This window comes from Microcebus murinus, chromosome 6 (assembly GCF_040939455.1).
Source record: "Microcebus murinus isolate Inina chromosome 6, M.murinus_Inina_mat1.0, whole genome shotgun sequence".
NCBI lineage: Eukaryota > Metazoa > Chordata > Mammalia > Primates > Cheirogaleidae > Microcebus > Microcebus murinus.
In genome coordinates, this window is record NC_134109.1 from 41084531 (window position 1) to 41102843 (window position 18313).

Consider the following 18313-nt stretch of genomic DNA (forward strand, 5'->3'; position numbering starts at 1 on the left):
GGCAACAAAGCAAGACTCTGTCTCAAAAAAAAAAAAAGAAAAAAAACAAAACAATTTTTTTTTTAGAGACAAGGTCTTGTGTGCTTTGTTGCCTAGGCTGGAGTGCAGCGGCATAATCATAGTTCACTGCAGCCTTGAACTCCCAGGCTGACGTAATTCTCCTGCCTTAGCTTCTCAAGTAGCTGGGGTTACAACCGCATGCCACCATGCCTGGCTAATTTTTCTGTTTTTTTGTAGAGATGGGGCCTTGCTATGTTGCCCAGGCTGATCTCAAACTCTTGGCCTCAGGTGATCCTCCCACCGTGTCTTCCCAAAGTGCTGGGATTATAGACGTGAGCCACTGTACTTGGCTCCCTCATTTTGTAAGGATACCAGTCATTGGATTAGGGCCCATCCTAATGACCTATCTTCACCTGATTACATAGTCTAAGATCCTGTTTCCGTATAAGGTCACACTCACAGGTACTGCTGGTTAGGACTTAAACATAGCATTTTGGGGACATACAACAGAGGATCTGCTTCTGACGAGTTTGCCAGCTGGCTCTGAAGACACATATGCTCTGGAACACCTACCTGAGTGATGTGAATTGGTAGAGGGGAAGAAGTTTTGGTGAGTTTTATATTTCTTAGTCACTGAAGAAAGCCTCCTTCTGTAAGTGCATGCCACCATGTGCACATTTCAGTAAGTCTTTTGTCAGCAAAAATGCAGTTTGATTTTTGAAGGATAGTGGTTTATTTTTTCACATTGCCTGATACATTTTACTTCTATGTATAATTTTTTTTTGAGGAATAGATGTTTTCAGAATGATGAAAAATGCATCATACTCATCTCAGGCATGACTCTACTAGAGCTGTATTTAGCATCTTTGAAATACAAACATGACAAAAATAGTCTAATTGTTTATTCAAAATAGGATAATGGAAGATTTTATACATAGATTTATTTATTTATAACTGCATAAACTAATTTTTGGACATGTTGTCTGTATAGGTTGAGTTTCTTCTCTTGTTGAATATTGGTGTCTTCATCTGCTCCAAAATACCAACTCAAAATTTCTACTCTTGAAAACATACTTGGAATTTTTTATTTGAGTTAGCTGTCTTTAAAATATTTTAATACTAATATTTCTTACTTAAAGAAGTTCTACTTTCTGTATATTAGAAATCCAACTGAGGATATCTATTTACTCTGAATAAAGCAAACTTATTTTATTCTTTTGTACACTCCCATGGAAGATGTGCTGTAAAGTTGTGACAATAATACAGTAGAATGGAAGGTTATTGCTTTAACAATTCAATATTGAGAAAAATCTGTATGTTCAGGTACTAGGTTTCTAAGAAAACGTGGGCAATAGGAGTACAAAAACAGAGATTTCTCAGACCATGTGATTAAGTCTTTCAATCTTCCCTCCCACTCCTGGCACTTTCTCCCTTAATATTTGGAAGTCAGAATCTTGGCCTTCCAGCTAGTGGGACATGGGAAACCGTTGACTGCTTGCCACAGTGCTGAGCAGAGACAGGAATATGGTGAATTTGCTCTGATGCTCTTAAGATGACTCTGGGTTAGCTTATTGCTCTTCTGTAAGAGAAAAAGAAATGCCAGTGCCCCTGATTTGGAGAACTTGAATTCTTGACCTGACTGGTCCTATCTTTCTGTGGGCACAAGTGTTGAATGTTGAGGCTGTATAATCCCATGTCACTGTCCCAAACAATCCCCATTTCCTCATCTGTTTCAAAAGGCCCATTTATTACAGGCTTTATGGAACAAACTCATAGTAATTGACTTGCTGGAGAATGACCACTTTTAACATACAAAGAGATTTTTAATTCTTGGTTTCTGACAGGGAAGCCACGTTTAACCTTTTTTTTTTTTTTAATTTCAGAATATTACAGGGATACAAACGTTTTGGCTACATGAATTGCTTTTGTACAGCTTGAGTCAAAGTTATAAGTGTGTCCATTACCCATAAAGTGTGCATTGTACCATTAAGTGTGAATTGATCCATCCCCTTCCCCCTCCCCCCACCTGCTTGATTTCCATTGAATTTTACTACTATATGTGCACATGAGTGTTGATCTATAAGTTTCAATTTAGTAGTGAGTACATATGGTTTTTGTTCTTCCGTTCTTGTGATACTTTACTTAAAAGGATGGTCTCCAGTTCCATCCAGGTTGTTACAAAAGGTATTAGTTCACCATTTTTTTTTATGGCTGAGTAATACTCCATGGTATACATATACCACATTGTATTGATCCATTCATGTATTGATGGGCACTTGGGTTGTTTTCACATCTTTGCAATTGTGAATTGTGCTGCTATAAACATTCAAGTGCAGATGTCTTTTTTATAGAAAGTCTTTTTTTCCTTGGGTAGATATCCAGTAGTGGGATTGCTGGATCAAATGGTAGGTCTATAGATAGAACTAAACTACTTTTAGTTCTTTGAGGTACTTCAATTCTACTTTCCATCGAGCTTGCACTAGTTTGCTGTCCCACCAACAGTGTATAAGTGTTCCTTTCTCTCCACATCCCCACCAGCATCTGTTGCTTTTGGACTTTTTGATAAAAGCCATTCTCACTGGAGTTAGGGGATATCTCATTGTGGTTTTGATGTGCATTTCCCTGACAATTAAAGATGCTGAGCATTTTTTCACATGCTTCTTGGCCATTAGTCTATCTTTTTTTGAAAAGCGTCTGTTCATGTTCTTTGCCCACTTTTTAATGGGGTTTTTGATGTTTTCTTGCTGATTCATTTGAGTTCTTTGTAGATTCTGGTTCTTTTTTTTTTTTTTTTTTCAGCCCTTTGACTTTGGTATGTAGATTCTGGTTCTTAGCTCTTTATTGATTTTTTCAAAATATAAGGCCAAATATATCCTTTAACTTCAGTTTTTTATTTTCTGAAATTTTTTTTCTTGCTTTTCTAAGATCATTTTGGCTGTCTTTATATATTTAAGTTTTAAAAGATTACATTTTCAACATCTTTTTCCAGACAGGCAGTGTGCACAGGGCAGAGATCTGTCATTATTCTGTCACTTGTTTAATTTATTTCACTGGCATCCATTTTCTTGCCTTCATGAGTATACCATGTGTGCATGCATGTGCATGTATATTTAATCTCATTGATGTTTTTGGCGGTCCTCAGAGACCACTTCCAATATTTATTAATATATGCTGTGACTCTGAATTTCCTCTGTTGAAGAGAGAGTAGTATTATCTCTCCTTCCTTATCTGGAGTTCTTAGTTCTGTCTCTTCTAAGGGATTCTCTCTACTGATAGGAATTTCAGGAGAAAGTCATGTTTGAAAAGTAAGTATACCTTCATTTAGGTGACAGTGTGGTGGCTTCATAGTTGGTACTGATGTCTGTATGCTTTGTCTCTTTCTTTTATTGGTGAATCAGAGACAAATTGAGAAATATATTCTTTAAGTGGCATTAGGGTGAAGTTTCCAAGATATTTTTCTTTAAAGCTCCACTGGGGATACTTAAGAGCTCATGTAATCTTTATGGGAGAAGTATTTGCTCTTCACTTGCACTTTAATTCAAAAAATCAATTATTTTTGCCCTCCCAATAATTACTCATTCTCAGAGTATTTTCTTATTGTTTTCTCTGTTCTCACATCTGAGTTTTCAACTCAGAAGACACCTATGATGTATAAATGAGAGAGTATTCAAAATCCTATGGGGAGGCCATATTTGTAAAACCAGGTTTATGTGATTTATCTTTGGTTGCTGCTCTGTGGTATACAATGTTAAAGATCAAGTACAGTGTAATAAACTTGAACTGTCCCCTGCTACTGTGATACTATAGTGTCAGGTTACAAACGTTCACTCTATGTGAAGAATGCGCAAAAATTTTGGCTTTTATTCTGGGAAATGCTTTGGATTCTGATTTAATTTTGCCTCAGTGACAGAGCCACTTTAATGATATACAAGTGGGGAAGATTTGGAAAAGAGTATTGGATGGAGTATGCCCTTCATTTGATTTTAATGATGAACTCAATGCTAGCTTCTACCTGCCCTGCCCCCCTCCCCCAGATCCCTATCTAGGCAGAAACAATGGGGATTAAATAAAATATAATACTTTTATAACTCTGTCAGCATGAGTGCCAAATATATTAGGTTATGATGAGATTTTTTTCTTATTTTCATCTTTGCATCATTTTCAAGTGTCTTACATGACGGATTATAAAACACAGAATTGTTGGTAATTTCAATTGTTGATTGCTTTGTATGGTAAATTATTTTATTGTTTTGTCCTGGAATCATAGAGCTTTTTTTTTTTTTCCATTTATAACAGAGCTCTGTTCTTAAGTAACTACATGCTCTAGTAAGGTAGCACAGTCAATTAGTACTCAGGATGGTTATCACATGTGTGCTAGTAATGCTCACATAGACGGTGGTATTTCAGAACTATTTTAAATCAATATTGTGATGTATTGCCATAAAGCTGTGTTCACAAATTCTGCTGTTGAAAAAAGAGAATAATTGGCATTCACTCGAATTTTCTGGTATGCCTTGCTACCACAGGGAATTCATTTATTGGTATAATCACAGTTAAGTAAACATGTTGTAGAGCAGATTCGCCCCACCTGGTTTTTGTGCCTTTGTTACCCAGCCCCGCACTGCTCAGTAAGCTCACTTCTGACACTCAAAAAATTATACATAATGGCTCATGGCTATGAAAGGATTTTGCTTGATACATATTCAGTGATTTTATTTATTCATTCATTTCTGTGTGCATTTAACAAGTATTTGTTTATTGACTCAGATAATACTAAAAAAAAATTGGGAGTGGATCTTTCTCTTAGTGGAGCACAAGTTTTAGCAGAAAAGGCAAGACGGATATATAAGTAACAGAAATGCAAGGAAGAAGGTAGAAACTATCACCAAAAATATTACAAAAAAGGACTCTTCAGCATCAGGAGAGAGCCCTTAGCTCCAGCTTAGACAAACACTGAATTGATGTATATGCTTGTATGTCATGTGTATGTGTGTGTATGTGTGCGGAGTACTTGTATGTGGAGATTTGTATATATATATAGTAACGTGGTGCATAATGATATTTTGGTTAACAATGGACTGCATATACAACAGTGGTACCATAATATTATAATACCGTATTTTGCTGTACCTTTTCTATGTTTAGATACACAAGTACCTACCATTGTGTTACAGTTGCCTACTGTGTTCAGTATAGTAATGTGCTGTACAGGTTTGTAGCCTAGGGGCAATAGACTATGCCGTAGAGCCTAGGTGTGTAGAAGGCCACACCATCTAGGCTTGGGTAAGTGCATTCTGTGATGTTTACACAATGACAAAATCGCCTAACCACACATTTCTCAGAGCATATTCCCATTGTTAAGTGATGTCTAACTATATCTTTATCATTTTATTGATGGTTACAGAAAAATGAGTGGTGACAAATACAAAAATATGGAAAAAATTCTAAAAGTTAGTGAATAGATACCAGAGACATCATACTAGCAATAAATTATTTTATAGACATGTAATCAAGCAAGTATTAGCTTATTGGTTATATGCATTATTGCTTAAGAATAGCTTTAATAACAGAAGCAATTACTTTTCAAGGTAGAAGAGACAACCCAGTACCCAGCCTCAGGCTAATAAATATCTGGTTTATAAGAAACTATTCTCCCTTTTCCCTTCCCTCTTTTTCTCTCTCTTTTAACTTTTCTGAAGCTCAAAGAAAAACCGTGTCTCTCTTGAGGGGCATGATTAGATCCCAGGCAAAAGGATTTGTTCTGAATGGTTAATCTGGGCTCATACTCCAGGGCTGTGAATCCCTGTGGGCACTGGCCCAAACAGGGCTTTCCATATGTGGTAGTTTTTGTGCAGTCACTGAAACAAACATGTAGCTTGGAACTATATAATGGGCTGTGGAGATTTCAAAGGAATTTTAAATGTGTTTGGAGAAAATCAACATGTTTTTAAAGGCATGATTTTTCACGATGAGGACAGACATATATAGTATTCTTTTACAGGTGTAAATATGAGAGTTTTGTTGCATTGGTGTACAGGCAATTACAAACCTAAAATATGTGTAGAATATTGTAAAGATAGTACCAGCATTTTATCAGCCCACATTCATAACCATGACATTGTTTTGGCATCAGACTACCTCCTAACACTTAACTGCATACATATCCCTGAGAGAAAAGATTAGAATAAAAATGTAATGCATCAATTTAAATGGCCTTACAAGATTTTAAAAAATTATCACACGTGGAAGCATCACATTTGTCCTGAAAGATTTACATCGATTCTGCCTACATTTACTGATGACTTTTCTTCTCCAGCCATTCTGCATCCTTCCACATCATTTGATGTCTCCAGACAAAATATTTTATGGACGTTTCTTCTTCTATTAAAACAGCATAAAGAGTCCCCAAGGTTTTATTTTAGCATGAGAAGGTAATTCTCCAGGTGGGCAGGGCACTGACATTACTCCCTCTGGATTTTTTCAAGGTGAAACCCTTTCATTTGTTTCAACTAAAATTAGTAGAAATTTTAAAAATACTTGGCTCAAACCCAAGAGAACACAAAGCAAATAAACCAAGAAAGTAAGCAAACAAACAAAAAACAAAAACAAAACAAAACCGTAAAATGAATTAGGCTTATAAGGTGCAAATTTCTTTCTGATCTTACCTTAGTTAACAAGCTCCCAGGGCTCCTGGGCCCTGACCCATTCCATGCTCTGCCTGAGAAGGTATTTTATATTCTATCCCCATAGCACTGGAACAATTTTTCAGGCATTTTGCTAGGCTTTCTGGCGTCAGGGTTCTTGGCTTGTTTGCTCTACAGAGGGTAAGTTCTTATTTTTCTCCTCCCCATTCTTGTCCCCATATAGAAGACCCAAGATCAAGATGTTAATTTCCCCTACAGCCCACCACCAAGCACTAGTGAATGCCCCCCGGACCCCGATACATACTGTTTGTCCTCTTTCCGGGTTGAAGTATGCACCTTCAGTCCCTAGGCAGCTGACAGTCAGATGACCATCATGATGAGCACCATGTACATGCCAACCTTCGGAGGAAGTCCTATCCTTCTTAAAGGGGTGATTCATTTCTTCTAGGCAGTATAACACTAATCTCACTACACAAGAAATACAGCCTATGAAAATAGGCTCATTCTGCCTCATTCTATAGTAAATATACTTAGAGTACTTATAGTAAATATACTTAGTAAATATACTATGTTGCCCCATAAACAGGGCTATGAAGTTAATTAAAATTAAGTGGACAGGAAGGAGAAACAGAAACAGTTCAGCTTAAACTTCTCCTCTGTGAAGCCTCTCAGACCACCCAGCCCACACTGATGGGTAGTTGGGTAGTATTATGGGCTACTGGGACATAGCTCTGCTTCTGGACTCAAATAGACACACCTGAGGTTAAGCCCTGGCTCTATCATGAACAAGCATTGTGATCTTGGCCAAATTATTTAACATCTTTACACTTCAGTTTTCCTATCTGTAAAGCAGGGACATTGATCTTTCTATCTTTTGGCTTGTTGTAAGGATTAAATGAGATCTTCCATGTAACATTCTTAGCGTACTTTTTGATGTGGAGCAAATATATAATGTGACTTTTGTGAATGATGAGCTCTGTTTTTTTTTTTTTTTTTTTTTGAGACAGAGTCTCACTTTGTTGCCTAGGCTAGAGTGAGTGCCGTGGCGTCAGCCTAGCTCACAGCAACCTCAGACTCCTGGGCTCAAGCGATCCTTCTGTCTCAGCCTCCCAAGTAGCTAGGACTACAGGCATGCACCACCATGCCCGGCTAATTTTTTCTATATATATTAGTTGGCCAATTAGTTTCTTTCTATTTATAGTAGAGACGGGGTCTCGCTCTTGCTCAGGCTGGTTTTGAACTCCCAACCTCGAGCAATCCGCCCGCCTCGGCCTCCCAGAGAGCTAGGATGTTTTTTGTTTTTTTGTGTTTCTTTTTTTTTGAGACAGAGCCTCACTCTGTCACCTGGGCTAGAGGACCATGGTGTGGCCTAGCTCACAGCAACCTGAAACTCCTGGGCTCAAGAGGTTATGTCTGTCTTCATAGTGCTAAGAGAAGTTAACGGACAACCTAGAATTATGTGCCCATACTTTTTAAGAACAAAGACAAAATTACTAACAACCGATTTTAGAAAAGGAACTTCTGAAGGCTGCATTTATAGAAGAAGAAAAATAATTCTAGAAGGAAGGGCTGAGATTCAAGAAGAAATAGTGAGCAAATAAACTGATGAACACGTACATAAATCATAGGCACTTTGTATAAAATATAATTTTTAATTTGTGGAGTTATAAAAGGACAGAGCTAAAATAGTGGACAGCAATAGGGTATAAATTAATTAGGAAGGTATTATAAGGATTAAAGTTTTCTAAAGCCCTTTTTAATGAGTGGAAGATAGTGATTTAGTCTTTGTTTTGTTAAATATTCATGGTACAATTTTAAGAGTAACAGCTGAAAAAAGAAATGCAGCAGAATGTATAATTTATAAACCAGTAGTGGGGGAAAACAGAATAAGAAAAACGTTTAAGCAGTTTTAAAAAAACCAAGAAAGGAAAAAAATTAAGCACAGAAAGAGTGGAACAAATAAAGGAATAAACAGTGTATTAATAATGACAATAAATACAAGTGGGCTAATTATGATGTTAGCTTGGGGTTTCTTATCAACACTCTTTATCAATGTTATAGACTGAATTGTGTAACTTCAAAATTCATGTTGAAGACCTAACCACCACTGTGATTGTATTTGGAGATAGGGCCTTTCAGCGGGTAATTAAGATTAAACGAGGTCCTAAGAGTGGGTCTAATCCAGTAGCACTGGTGTCCTTATTTATTTATTTTTTTTTTTGAGACAGGGTCTCACTTTGTTGCCCAGGCTAGAGTGAGTGCCGTGGCGTCAGCCTAGCTCACAGCAACCTCAAACTCCTGGGCTCAAGCAGTCCTCCTGCCTCAGCCTCCCAAGTAGCTGGGACTACAGGCATGTGCCACCATGCCCGGCTAATTTTTTCTATATATATTAGTTGGCCAATTAATTTCTTTCTATTTATAGTAGAGATGGGGTCTTGCTCTTGCTCAGGCTGGTTTCGAACTCCTGACCTCGAGCAATCCACCCGCCTCGGCCTCCCGGAGTGCTAGGATTACAGGCGTGAGCCACCGCGCCCGGCCTGGTGTCCTTATTAAAAGAAGAAGAGACACCAAAAAGTTCTCTTTGTGAGAGAGGAAAGGTCTTGCAGGGACACAGTGAGAAGGTGGCTGTCTACAAGCCAGGAAGAGAGGCCTCACCAGAAACCCACCTGACTGGCACCTTGATCTTGGACTTCTAGCCTACAGAACTGTGAGAAAATAAATTTCTATGGTTTAAGCCATCAAGCCTGTCATATTTGTTATCGTAGCCCAAGCTAACTAACTCAATCAAGTGGTCCTTTTTTAGTTTGCTGAAAGTTATTTTTTTGTTTTTGGACATATATGGGTATTGGATTTTATCAGATGCTTTTTGTACCTATTATTAAGATATTTCTGTACCTATTAAGATGATGATGTGATTTTCTTTTTTAGTTTGTTAATATAGTGACTTACACTGATTGGTTTTTGAATGTTAAAACAGCTTTGTATTCTTGGGATAAGCCCACTGGTCATGATATATTATCCTCTGTATGTATGGAATTTGATTTGCTAAAATTTTCCCGCAAAATGAAATTTAAGACAAAAGCATTAATGATGTATATAAAATACTGTACTCAACTATTAGAGAATACATGTTCTCTTCGATCACATGTGAAATATTTATAAAAACTGTTCATGTACTAGTCCATAAAAAAATCTTGACCAGTTCTTTTTTTTTTTTTTTTTTTTGAGATAGAGTCTTACTGTGTTGCCTCAGGTAGAGTGCAGTGGCATCATCATAGCTCACTGCAACCTCAAACTCCTGGGCTCAAGTGATCCTCCTGCCTTAGCCTCCCAAGTAGCTGGGACTACAGGTGCATGTCACGACATGACACCTGGATAATTTTCCTATTTTTACTATCGACAGGGTCTCACTCTTGCTCAGGGTGGTCTTGAACTCCTGAGCTCACGAGATCCTCCTGCCTTGGCCTCTCATAGTGCTAGGATTATAGTTGTGAGCCACCATGCCTGGCCTGAAATCTTGACCAATTCTGAAGAATTGATATGCAGGCCACATGTTCTGATGACTGTGCAATTAGATTAGAAATTAATAATAAAAAAGATATATTGTTTCATAATTCTGAAAATTAACAAAAACCTAATTAACTTGTGGATCAAGGAAGAAATCATCATAGAAAATAAAAATATTTAGAACTGACTCAGTGAAAAATGTTATATCAAACTTATGGTATGAAGATACAGAGATATCTAAAGGGAAATTTTTAGCCTTTAGAAAGCTTCTGTTATAAGATGGTGACTATAGTTAATAACAATATATTGTTTTCTTGATAAATGCTAAGAGACCAGATGCTAAGTGTTCTCACTACAAAATGATAACTATAAGAGGTAATGCATATGTTAATTAGCTAGATTTAGTCATTTACCAATGTATATATACCTCAAAACATCATGCTGTACACAATGAACTTATGCAATTTTATCTGTCACTTAAAAAATAAAAATAAAAGACTTTTATTAGAAAAGAAGAAAGGCTGAAAAGTAATGAGCTAAGCAGCCTCCACTTTAAGCTATAAAAACAAAACAGAAGAAACTCAAAGAAAATAGAAGGAATGAAATAATAAAAATATGATTTCCTTATTTTATTTTTACATTGCATTTATTTAGTCAATTTGTTGAAATTTTGGTAAAATTTATATGGAATAATAAAAGCCCAAGAAATAAATAGCCAGTGCATTCTTAAAGAAGAAGAATAAATTGGAGGAGGGTATCTGTTAATCCCTTCACAGATATTAAAACTTATAAAGCTCTTACTGTATCTTTATGTATTCAGACAATAGGGACATGAACAGGGACAGTCACAAGTGGAGCAGAATAGAGGCATGGAAACAGACACTGCTGTAAAGCATCTTTGATATGTGGTGGAAATGGCACTGCGGGGTGGTGGGGACAGAATTTTTTTTTAAAAAAATAATAGTTCTGGGACAATTGCTTGTCCATATATAAAAATATTAAATTATATTGGATGCTGCATGCTATACATAAAAATCAATTCTATATGGTTTAAAAACAGATGCGAAAGCCAAAACTTAAAAATTGAACTAAAGTTATAGAATATTTTTCTGTACTCATAATAAAGATTTTAATAATATGACACAAAATTGCTAACTATAAAAATATTGATAAATTCAGCTGTATTAAAATAAAAATTTTAATAAAAAGGTATTATAAAGAAAGTGAAAATATAGTTTCTTCAACTAGAGATGATATTTGTAATCCATATAACTGGTAAGAGATTGGTGTCCAGGAGAACTCCAAAAAAATCAGTAGGAAAATGACAGGTAACCCAATAGGAAAATGAGCAAAAGACATGAGTAGGCATCTCACAGAGATACACAAATATATGAAAAGATACACAACCTCCTTAGTGGTCAGAGGAGTGCAAATTACATCTGGAATGACATATCATTTTATACATACTGGATTGAAAATAAATTAATGTTTGACAATGCCAAAGGTTGATGAAGATGTGGAGCTAAGGAAATTTATCTAGACATTACCTAGGATGTTGAACACTTGTATTTCTTTTGACCCAGCAATTCCACTTTTAGAAATTCACCCTAGAGAAACGCTTGAACAGATATACTTGACATCATAGATCAGAGTCTTCAGGCCTGGCACAGAGACTCATACCTGTAATCCAGCACTTTGGGAGGCCGAGGCATGAGGATCACTTGAGGCCAGAAGCTTAAGACTAGCCTGGGCAACATAGTGAGACCCCCATCTCTAAAAAAGAAAAGGAAAGAAAGAAGGAAATTAGGTATGATAGTGCATGCCTGTAGTCTCAGCTTCTCAGGAGGCTGAGGTGGGAGGATCACTTGAGCCTAGGAACTTGAGGCCCTAATGTGTTATGATCGTGCCTATGAAAAGCCACTACTACACTGCAATCTAAGTGACATAGTGAGATCCTGTCTTAAAAAAAAAGCAAAAATTAAATACTGTAAATATTCCTAGGCATAGGGAAAAATAGACAAATTATGATGTATAAGCATAATGGATACCATACATCAGTGAAAATTAATAAACTAGTGTTTTGTATAAGTTGTGTGAAACTTAAAACTATAATTTTGAATGGAAAGAAAGTCCTCAAGTACGACTTTCAGTAATTTTGTATGGCATTGAGGAAAAGCAGGTTAAGATAAAAGTGGAATATGCAGATAGATGCAACATTAATAACATTCTAACATTAACATTCTAACATAATAACATTAATAACATTCTAGTTCTTAAGTTGAATGGTGAGTTCTCTGAGGTTCATTTCATTATGAGGCTTAATGACATAAATATGGTGTATATGTGTACATATATATACACACACACATTCATATATATTTTTTCACATATAACTAATATTACATGATAGAAATTTAAAAGCACTTGGCAGGAATATTTCAGACTTTAGAAATGAAATTCTATAAATTCCAAGTCAACTTAACATTGTGAGTTGCTGGGTGTTGTGGTAATTTCAGAAGGTTCCTTAGCACCTTCTGATACTAGAGAGCCATCTGCTGGAGAATTCCTTCACATCCTCAAGACGAGTTTAATTTTTTTTTCCTTTCTGGCTGTTAAGTTTTGCACCTGAATTTGATGCCTAAATTAAAAGAAAAAAAGAAAAAAATCTGGAAATAGAAGTGGGGCTATCCCTAGGGCTTCAGTCACTCTTTATGTGTGGAAACCATTTTGCTACAGTGGCTTTTGATTGTTATTGGCATAGGAGTTCCCAGGAAAACATCTGACAGCAAATGTTTCTTCTTTGAGAAAGGTGTTACTGGGCTGTGTCAGAGCCATTCCCTTCAGAGGATCATGGGAGAAAAACTAATGGGTGCTCTGCCTGTGCCTGAGGAAGCTGCCTTGTTTCTTTTCATGGTATCCTCCCACTTTTTCACATGTGATAATTTGTATACCTTTGATTTATTTTTAAATTTAGTAAAGGGAAGAAAGGGCCACTAAAAGAGAGATTTGACTTGTAAAACCAATGAATAAATAAGCAAAAGATGGAGATTCACATTATCTATTGCTGTTCCCCAAAGTCAGAAGTACAGAGAGGTGAGATGCTATTCTTCTTGTAAATCCAGGATATGACAGGATAGGTTTGGAAAAAATGTTACTGCTCTGGGTCTTTCCTACTCTTAGTGTTGGGATGACACATTCTCAACCACGGGTTATCCCCTTTGATGCACTGGTAACAGCCTGGAAGTGCTAGATAACCATCTTCTGGAGATCGAAAAATGTCTAAGCTGTGATAAAAATGCACTTAGAGACACTGAGCACCTTTGGTGGGAACTGCCTTTTAAAAAGCAAATGGACTTTGTAGCAGAGTCAGATTACTCAGACCAGGGTTGTAGGGCAAAATTTCTCCCACATCTTCTATTGCTTTTGTTGGTAGTTAGCCGATGACCCTGGCCCTGAACAATATGAAAATTCTTGGTTTGGGGAACTTTAGGCAGAAACATTTGCAATGAATAAAGAAAAAAGGCCTGACATAGAGAGGCAAAAAATTTGGGGCTTGAACAAATGCATTTTAGGCTCTGCTACGATATCTGAACATCCAAGGTAGTTATTTCATCAGCTAAGTAGCATGAACGTGAAACAAAGCTTGTAAAACTTGCTCCCTGTTTAGCTAACTATAAGTTTGGAGGATAATGCCAGCAAAGTATTCCTCAGAAGAAATGCCCCATGTAAGTATGAAGTATTGTTGTGGGGTATAGCAGCCGCTAAGAGATTCTGTCAGAGTGACCAGACAGATGAAATGGGCCTCTGTCTAGACCCATTTTTTTTCTCCCTGTCACTTGCAAGGGGACATTTCTCTATTTGAGTGGTAGACCTACTACTTAATATTACTAAGCCTCTCTTTGCTATGTGGCTCGAAGTGGCAGTTACATGGATGAGCCTTCCATTCTAGGTGACATGTCTAGAAGGACCTTCTCAGGCTGAGCTCTCTGAACCTTCCCTTCCTGGGTTCCAGTATGTGTGTGTGTGTTTTTAAAGAGATTCTCAGGAAAAATAAAACTTTAAGTCCTTGAGCATTGTCACTGGATATTGATACGGGGGTGTATCTGTTACATATGGTAAACCAAGAGCAATTGTTTCATTTTAAAGGGTTCATTTTTATTTCTCTGTGCCATCTTTATGTGGAATTATTGTGTGTGTGCGCATGTGTATTTTACCTTGACCCACATGCTTATTTGGGGTTCAGATAAACGAAAATGAATTTTGGGGTTTATTGAAACAATATTGCAAAATTCATAACCTTTAAATATAACCTGGTAGTGTTATTTGAACAAGTTCTTTAATCTTAATTTTTTTGGACCAGGGATACTGTTACTGGTTTTTGCACAGTTTTATTTGCTGAACGTTTATGACATGCTGTTGCCCTTTGTGTTCAGAGGTGTTCATGATGTCATTATTTCTCTTGGGTGTAACCATTAATAGTTGAAAGATTGGCTGACATACAGATGACGTTCTTTCCAAATTTTATGAATAGAAGATCAATGCATAGAACTCTGATTTGTTTTACACCTGTTGGTCTTAAATGTTGCCTTTGCGGTTGCAAGATTATTCAGAGGAATGTCTTAGTAATTATTTGCTAAATGTTACTCTTTGTTTCCTTAGAGCTGGGTTAAAAAGAAACTGCATCTGTTTCATTGTTTATGCATTTATTCACCCATCCATTTGTTCATCAACTACATATTGAGCACAGTTGATTGTCAAGCACTGTGCTAGTCATTGTCGATGTAACAGAGGACAAGACTACTTCCTTTATTCAATGTTTTCCACCTTTCTAGGTCAAGCTGCTATAAAATATATTATTTTGCTAATACCTTTTTTGTTACTGATCTGTAATAGTAGTCATTGGCCCATTGGTACTTGCAGCAGAGGACAGGGGACATATGACTAAAGATGTTTAATGCCTACAAAATGATTGTAGGCTCCTAAAAAAGAACACTTTCTGGCAGAAAAAGATAATGAGAGAATAAGCCTAGACTAAAAGAGAAATCTTCTTCCTATAAGGCCTGACTTCCTCTTGTCTTCTCCACATAGTTACCAAAAATTCCTTTTTCTAAAGGTATCATCTCAGTCTCACTCTATGATTTTTCAAATATTGAAAGTGACAAATAGTAACTCTTCTATGTTTGCTTTGTGCTGAAGGTTGAGGTTGGTAGTACAAGGAGAAGGCTTTCCTCTTTCATCCCACATGTAAATCAGAGTCCTTCCTTACTTTCCAGTAGTGTAAATTGTGTACTACTCAATAAGATGTTTCCAGAGTGAGTGCTCCTAGGTTTTATGGTCTGACTCACAGGACAATATCTCATGTAGGGCATTTTAGGGCAGAGGGGAGGAGAAGGAAGGCTATACCATGGTGAGTGAGTGTTGGAGAGTTTATGAGACACGTTGACCCGAGCAGTGTCCTCAAAATCATACTATAAAGGTAGCAACCTTCTTGTTGACTTAGGCTACTTAGATGCAGCCCTGGGACAAAAGGATGAAATAAGGTAACTTTTGAGGTACCTTTCATTCTTTTTTTTATAGTTCTCTACTTTAAAGAGAAGGGATTGGGCCGGGTGCAGTGGCTCACACCTGTAATCCTAGCACTCTGGGAGGCCGAGGCAGGAGGATTGCTTGAGGTCAGGATTTTGAGAACAGCTTGAACAAGAGTGAAATCCCATCTCTAAAAAAAAAAAGAAAGAAAAATTAGCCGGGTGTGGTGGCTCATACCTGTAGTCCCAGCTACTTGGGAGTCTGAGGCAGGAGGATCGCTTGAGCCCAGGACTTTAATGTTGCAGTGAGCTACATTGATGTCACTGCAGTCTACCTGGGGCAACAGAGCAAGACTCTGTCTCAAAAAAAAGGAGGGATTAACTGAAGATGTTGAGGACAAAGTAGAAGTTGTGCTTCATGGATGGTAGTGGTCAGAGAGCAGTAATCCTAGAAGATCAGTTTCATTTTGTCACAGTTATTCTATCAACACAAACCTCTTAGGTTCATGGGGAGAAAGGGGAACTAAAAATCATTTTATAATGCTTCAAAAATAAAGAAGTGCTCATTTTAGCTAATTCTTGTCTATACGAGGAAGGTCTGCAAAATTCTGAAATAGTTTATTTTGTTTTTGTTTTTTAATAAAGAACAGAAATTTATTTCCTCTTAGATATGGAGGCTGAGAAACCTAAGATCAAGGTGTCAGGATCTGATGAGGGCCTTCTTGCTGGTGGAAGAGCAGAAGAGCAGAAGATAAAGGACCCCCTCCTGTAAGCCCTTTTCATAGGGGCATTGATCCATTTATGAGAGCAGAGCCCTCATGACTTTAACACCTCCCTAAAGGACTCACCTCCCGGAACTGCTGCACTGAGGGTCAAGTTTCCAACATAAGAATTTTGGAAGACACATTTAGACCACAGCAGGGAGGATCCTTCCTGCCTTCTCCAGCTTCTGGTGGCTCTAGGGGTTCCTTGGCTTGGGGCTGCATCACTCCAGTGTCTGCCTTCATCTGCACCCAGCTTTCTTCTCTCCGCTGTATTTCAAGGTTTCCTCTGCCTCACTCTCATAAGGACTCTTGTCATTGGATTTAGGGTCTACCAAGATAATCCAGGATTATTTCATCTACAGATTCTTAATTACATCTGCAAAAGTCCTTTTCCCAAATAAGGTCTCATTCTTAGGGTTTGGGGGTCAAGATGTGGGCTTATCTTTTTGGGGCCACTGTTCCACCCACTGCTCTCTCCAAAACACACCTCCAGTCTGTCCACTTCTCTACCTTCCCTGCACCGCCATGGTCCTCTCCTGGATACCTGCCATCGGCCTGCCCACACAGCCTGAGGGATCTATTAAAACTATGCCTCAAACAACGTACGCCTGCTCAAGGCCCTCCAGTGCCTTCTCTTACCTGTGCAGAGCTGGCTCCTGCTGCTGATGTATAGCTTTGCACACGTGTCAGTGCCCCGGGTGGGCTCCTGATAATGCAGCTCATGCAACTCTCCAGCCACCAACCCCGCCTTGTGTCAGCAGGTCACCAGGTTTCGTTTTATTCTCATTATTTATCACAATTTGAAAGTATCCTATTCTCTCTCTCTCTCTCTGGCTCTCGATCTCTCCATCTATCTATCTATCTATCTATCTATCTATCTATCTATCTATCTATCATCTATCTATCTATCTATCTATCTATCTATCTATCTATCTATCTATCTATCCATCTGTTCCCTCATCTAGTCCTCACTGCTGTTTCCTGTATGGCTACCTGGTGGGGTAGGCAAAACAAATTGAGATTTTTTTTGTCTGATTAATATCTCCAAACAAACTTGTAAAAAACCCCAAAACTAAAGAATTTTAGAAGTGTTTTTTACAAATAAGGAACAAGTTGCTATAGTTTCTAATTATGGATCAACTATTACCTTGTTGAAAGATGAAAGGTTACGTTTTCTGGTGATGAACTTCTTTAGATGTAAGACTGTTAGCTGGTCTGTTTCCATTGCATTCCCCACGGTTTGCTGCCACTGTATTCCAGACAGATGCTCACCTACTCATCACTCCTTTGATCATCAATCACTGTCCTCTCTTGCTTCTCTTCTGAGGTCTCTTTGAACTGTCATCTGCTTTGGTTTTGCCATTTGGATGGGAACATAAGTGTTGTTTTGCAGAACAAGTCTCCCCCTTGATGTCTCTAGGTACTTCCACGCCCAATTTGTGATAGAATTTCCTCTGTGTTTTCATTTCCGATTCTTGGAGGGCTGGTCCCAATTTGTAAACAATATCTGGCATGGTTCTGTCATGATCAGCGTACTGCAGTGGGTGGCTCTGACAGAGCACAGTCCTACATGAAGGGCAGGTGTTATTCTTTTCCAAATGCATTACCAGGAAGACCCTACAGACCGTGGCCAGGTGCTCTGTCACCGTGGTGGCATTGATGAGGTCCTAGCTGCACGGGCAGCAGGTGATGCAGGCGTTAGTGTCCCACAGCTGAATCTTCCTGGTCAACATCTTTGGCTTCTCCTCTAGATGTCTGTCTGGTTGTCCTTCCTTCTGCGCTGGCCTGGAGGCCTCGGATTACTACTCTGACTTGGCGATTCCTCCTCACTTCTGGTTCACTCCTGCATCTTCCTCCTGGCCCTTGTACTTTT

General features: G+C 37.9%; 1 protein-coding gene and 1 pseudogene across 1 annotated transcript in view; one reads left to right on the forward strand and one right to left on the reverse strand.

Moving 5' to 3' along the window:
- ARMH4 (armadillo like helical domain containing 4) overlaps positions 1 to 18313 on the forward strand; it is a 111365-nt gene that overhangs the window by 21225 nt on the left and 71827 nt on the right. The gene's annotated exons all lie outside the window — the stretch shown is intronic.
- On the reverse strand, positions 17570 to 18173 carry LOC105882886 (polycomb group RING finger protein 3 pseudogene; annotated as a pseudogene).